Below are 6,190 nucleotides of genomic sequence, written 5' to 3' on the forward strand. Positions count from 1 at the left end.
GCATTTACTTTCGATTGTATTGCAATCCATAGGTTCCTTTTCACAGGCTCAGGAACCTTAAGAGACAGCTTTCCAAACAGCTGCTCATGTCTTGCAGCCACCTCCTCGATGAGTATTTCCAGTTCTTGATCAGAGAACTTTATTTTGCTTTTTCGAGCAGGCCCCTCTGCAACGGGATTCTCATTTTCCATTTTCAAAGGCAAGTCCCAGACTCCAACAGCAACCTCCACGAACAGCTCACACTGTGAATGCCCTTCCCACACCTTCAAATTGAGGGGCAGCTGCGCCTAATTGCTGTACTGGCTTTTAGGCAGTTGAGCAGTAAATGAGATGCATCATGTGAGTGAAATCGCATTTTGCGATATCGCAAAAAGCGATTTCGCAATTAAGGAATCGCATAAATAATGCGATTTTGTGAAAAATGCGATTTTTACCGAAACGCTACAATTTTGCGAAAAAAATGATGCATAGCCATTTGCGATTCTTTATATGCGATTCCTTATTTTTCGCAAATTAGAAATCGCACATTAAAACGTTGATGCATCTACCGGTAAGAACCACATTCTCCGTTTTATTATCAACTGCTTGATCCGGGAACTCGATCAGGTTGACGGGGATGTAGAAGATGCTTTAATAGAATGGAGCGATAACATAGATGCCGGTAGACATGATAAGGTAGGACAGACAGACAATATGGTGACCAAAAAAGGAAAGAGAATATTAGCAATACGCAAAGCCGAGGAGGAGGCCAAAGAGGACTCGCCCGGGGGGGGACGAAAACAGTACAGAAGGCATAACGTGTTTCCAGGGCGTGGCACGGCACTGTAGTGGTGCAAAGTGCCAACGTCCTCAGAAAAAGAGATTAGTCAAAGAACAGGGTTTTTCCCGCGAAGACCTGTTCCAAACAACAGAAAAAGCACTAGACCATTGGATAGACGACGAGCCACCCCTCACATCACATGAGAGGGAGTTGGCCCGGTCCGCTACCCAGTGGATGTCTCAACCATATGTATATAATCCTGACATACTGTCCCAAATGTTTCTGAATCTCACCATTTCAGAACAACGTCTGGCCAGTATTTACATGGTCCAACACCTGATCACTATGTATGAGAGTCATTATCACCACCTTGGTAAATTATACAAACTCTTGGAAGATGTGATACTAGACAGATGAATGACACAGGGCCCGGAATTGATTAACATCATTTTGGACCTGAGTCATCGTTATGAACAATTCCTGTCCACTTCAACGCTACCAGACCCTCGTCCCAGAGGACAGTACCCTCTGCGAGAGGTCCACCCTATAAGAGACGCAGATGGTGCTTTCCAGCGGGTATATGTCTATACACCTTTGACGAAAATGGAAATACTAGAAATGAAGAAGTTACTGCCCTCCCATGATAAAGATCCAGGAGGGTTCCACCGAGAACTCAAGGATTTTCTCCGTATAGGAGACTATACATACCCAGACATTGTAAAATTACTGAAGGTCTTGTTACCAGCAGGCATTTATGATAAACTTAAAGAGAAAGATTGGGATGTGGGAGATAAAAAATTCAATCCCAGAGGACTGCACTCAGTGCATAGAGCTATTGCTGACTAGAATGGGAGTCCAATGGAATTGCCAAATGTGCAATCTTAGTTAGCTACACAGATAGACTAATAAGAATAATCTAGTAATACCACAGGGAGTCATAGTCGAGGCAGGATAAGAATTTAGATCCAGTCTACAAGAAGATCAAAGACGATTTAGAAAAAATCGAATGAGGAACGCTAGGAAAAAATAGGTACTCTATATTAAAATTAAAACGTACCGGGGCCAGCAAAGGAGCCCTCGCCTGCCCGATCCTGGCCTGCATCCTGTTGAACAGCAGCCTCCTCCTCCTGTGTCCTCTTGCCCCTGGGGGGAGCTGATGTACAACATGAAAGAAAGAAAGACCAGAAAACATGGATGATATTTGTCAACCAAATCAAACATTTCAAAAGAACAATAGCAAAATATTTTGGCGAAATAGCAAATAGACATCTATTCCACGGGATGTATTGACCGATCTCATGTGGTCTACTACGTTATTAGTATTGCTTGATTTGCGGACCGTCGACTTGGAAAGTTCTTATGTAACTCACTAAACAAACTACTAAAAAGGTTCCCCTAGGACTGGCAGGCAGCAGTCCGCAGCACGCGAAGTGACAGACAAAGTCCATCGTGATTGCAGATCAGCGACAACACTAAAAAGTTTCCTACTACATTAACCAGTCATTAAAATACTCAAACTATCAATCCACCACCACTATTTCTTCTTATCGCCATGTGTACAAAGGAAGGACTGGACTTGAGTCTGTAGGGGCTGATTTAGAAGCCCCTTGCGGCTCTTTTGCTCCATTGTTGCGTGACTTTTGTGACGCAGCGGCAGAACAAAAGAAGCGCCATGGTGCGGCGTATATTAACAATGTGACGCATATGGGAGATGCATCACGTTGTAAAGCCCTGCGCCATCAGGGGGCGTTCCGGCGCAAGGGAGGGCGTTCCTGCGCAGGAACGCATCCTAAAAGTGGCTGAGGGAAATATACAAGATTTCAATCAGTCACTTTGAGGACAATGATGCGTGACTCAAACCCTGCGCCTGCTTGAAGCAGACGTACGGCTTGACGCAGCGTTGGAGAGATAGGGCACCCCAGAGCATTGCTGGAGCTGGGCCATCGTTGCGACGCAACTCCAGCAATGCGCCGCCTTTACGGCACAGATGCATAACGCTTTGGAGATGTTTTGGGACCATGGTGCGCCGCATTGTAAATACGGCGCACCATGGGTGGTGGCGGCGTGGCGCACAATTACTGGAGCATCCCTGCTACTTTGCAGGGATGCGCCGGTAATTAAAAATCTGACCCTTAGTGTCTAGCATTACGCAGTTCTTTAAACTACACTCATACATAATTTCACAGGCCAATGAAATGAACACAAAATCGAAAACAAATAAGCATAGTAGTAACGCTACTGAGAAGGAGAGCAGTGCACCTGAAATGCACAGAACATTTTGAAATATAATTTACCTACAATGTAATCAGCAGCATTAATGCTCTCGGTAAAAAAAAAATGCAATATAATAACACACAGAGCAGGAGAAAACAGAGTAGTAAAGAAATAGCTACTACTACTCACCAAGCCCGGGGATCTCAAGGCCGAGCCGGTCGAGCAGATCGTGTTCCCGGTCCAGGAGATCCGTCCAATGGTGGGTGGCCTGGTTGTAGGTGCGCCGGACCCGAGAGTGTTGGTACATGGCCCGGCACACCTTCTTCCACCGCTTCCGGCGCTCCCGGAGCCCGTAGCCGCTTGCGATCCTGCCGCCTGCAATGATGGTCCTGGGGAGGCGGCGCTGAACATAATAAACTAGTGCGGCCACCTCCTCCGGGCTGAAGATCTCCCGGGGTGCGACCTGCTCCCCCCTCAAACGCCCGAACGGGAGCCGGGCACGGGGTGCGGGACCCTTCCCCTTCTCGGGATGCTTCCCGGCTCCCTTTACCATGGTCTGGGCAGAAAGGAAGCTAAATAATAAAAAAAATAGAATAGGGAAGAAGAAAAGAAAAGAGTTAAAAAAAGTAGTTTAAAATTAACCAAAAGTAGCAGAAAACACAAAAATATAGAGCTAGAAAAATAGAGGGATAGATAATAAGTAAAATAGATTAAAAAAAACTTCAAACAAGCAAAGGATGGCAGAGATTCAGAGAGGATAGAAAAAGCATGCCCAGAACCATAGCAATGAATGAGAAGCAAGATGGCTGCGCCCGTTCACGACCGCGTGGGTAAGTTTGCGCAAGATTTTCCTCGCGAACACTTTAGAAATTGTACTAGCGAGCCGCACACTTTGCGAGATTACACATCGCGCCCGGAAACGGAAATACGTCATGCAAACAAGATGGCCGCGCCCGTGAACGACCGTGAGGGTAACTTCGCAAGGAGCTCGCTAAAACGCACAAAACCTTGCGAACTAACACGCCGCAAAAAAACAAATAGCATATTCGCACGAATTCGCGGCTTCCGAATTCGATCTCACGCACGTTCGCGCCCCACGAATCCCGCGAAATTGCAGAAAAACGAGTTTTGCAAAACTGAAAGCACTCAGCAGGTGCAAAAGTTCAAACTCATCATTAGTAACCATTCCCTGTAGTGCTTCCTGACTGGGGCCCCTCCAGAGTTCAGTTGCTAGTTGCAACAGTTGTATGACCCTGCTCTGACCCTCACAGCAGGCTCATAGAATAGCTACAAGTAGGCCACAAAGGTCCTGGAAAAAAAATTGCACTGCAACAGAAATCAAATTACAGATAAGGAAGCAGGTGCCAGACTGGAATTTTAAAACAGTGACACATTAATAAATCAACCCCAAATTAATTCATGTCAGTTGAAGCAGGGCAGGTGTGCTTGCTTGCTTTCCCCCCCCATAATCTACAGTGATGATGAACCAGAGGGTGGCATTGATGTACCAGAGGGTGGCATGGGTGAAACAGAGGGTGGCAGTGGTGAAACAGAGGGTGCTGGGAACCTGTGATGATGAACCAGACGTAGAAACAACATAGTCGCGACCGTTGCGAGCCGACAAGTAAGTTCGCAATTGCGAACTGGTACAAAACCCTCACGAACTGGCAGAAACCCTTGTGAACAGAAAAAAAATCCGCAAATTTGCGAGAATTCGCGGATTTTGCGGATTGCGAGTTCGCAAATACGCAAATTCGCGAACGCCAGATTCGCAAAATTCGCCCATGCTTAAAGATTATGTTCAGTGTATTTTATTGTGACGAAAATCCAAGAACAGAAGTGAAATATTAACATCTTTTTGTGACATTTGTAATATAGCTTGAAACATTGGGAGAATGTATTTGAACCAGTTGTGGTTGCACAGATTGTTGCTGTAGTGGCGCTGAGTGATGTGGTGGCGACGAGTGATGCTGTGGCGTTCAGTGATGCTGAGGTAGCACATAGTGATGTTGTGGTGGTGCTGAGTGATGCTGTGGTGATGCGATATATATAGAGGGAGGGCGATAGGCACATAGAGGGAGGGCGATAGATAGGCAGGTAGATAGAGTGAGGGTGATCGATAGATAGAGTGAGGGCGATCGATCGTTAGAGTGAGGGCGATCGATAGATAGAGTGAGGGCGATAGATAGATAGATAGAGGGCGATAGATAGACAAAGTGAGGGTGATAGATAGATAGAGTGAGGGCGATATATAGATAGAGGGCAATAGATAGGTAGAGTGAGGGCGATAGATAAATAGAGTGAGGGTGATAGATAGATAAAGTGAGGGCGATAGATAATTAGAGTGAAGGCGATAGATTGAGTGAGGGCGATAGATAGAGTGAGGGCGATTGAGTGAGAATGATAGATAGATAGAGGGCGATAGATAGATAGACAGCTAGACAGACAGATAGATAGATAGACAGATAAATAGAGTGAGGGCGATAGAGAGGGGTGTAGAGAGAGGGGTGTAAAGAGAGAGGGGTGTAGAGAGAGAGGGGTGTAGAGAGATAGGGGTGTAGAGAGTGAGGTGTAGAGGGAGGGGTGTAGAGAGAGGGTTGTAGAGAGAAGGGGTGTAGAGAGAAAGGAGTGTAGAGAGAGAGGGGTGTAGAGAGAGAGAAGTGTAGAGAGAGAGGAGTGTAGAAAGAGGAGTGTAGAGAGAGAGGAGTGTAGAGAGAGGGGTGTAGAGAGAGGGGTGTAGAGAGAGAGAAGCTTAGAGAGTGAGGGGGCGTAGAGATAGAGGGGGCGTAGAGAGAGAGGGGGAGTAGAGAGAAGGGTGTAGAGTGAAGGGTGTAGAGAGAGTGGTGTAGAGAGAGAGGGGTGTAAAGAGAGAGGGGTGTAGAGAGAGGGGTGTAGAGAGAGGAGGTGTAGAGAGAAGGGGTGTATAGAGGGTGGTATAGAGAGGGGGTAGAGAGGGGGTGTAGATAGGGGGGTGTAGAGAGAGAGAGGTGTAGAGAGGGGGGTGTAGAGAGGGGGTGTAGAGAGAGGGGAGTACAGATGGGTGGAGAGAGAGAGAGGGGTGTAGAGAGAATGAGAGAGGTGTGTAGAGAGAGAGAGAGCGGTGTAGAGAGAGGGGTGTAGAGAGAGGGGTGTAGAGAGAGAGGGGTGTAGAGAGAGGGGTGTAGAGAGAGGGGTGTGGAGAGAGAGGGGTAGAGAGAGGGGGTGTAGAGAGAGGGG

The sequence above is a fragment of the Lissotriton vulgaris genome, chromosome 1_2 (assembly GCF_964263255.1).
Source record: "Lissotriton vulgaris chromosome 1_2, aLisVul1.2, whole genome shotgun sequence".
NCBI classification, from domain to species: Eukaryota; Metazoa; Chordata; class Amphibia; order Caudata; family Salamandridae; genus Lissotriton; species Lissotriton vulgaris.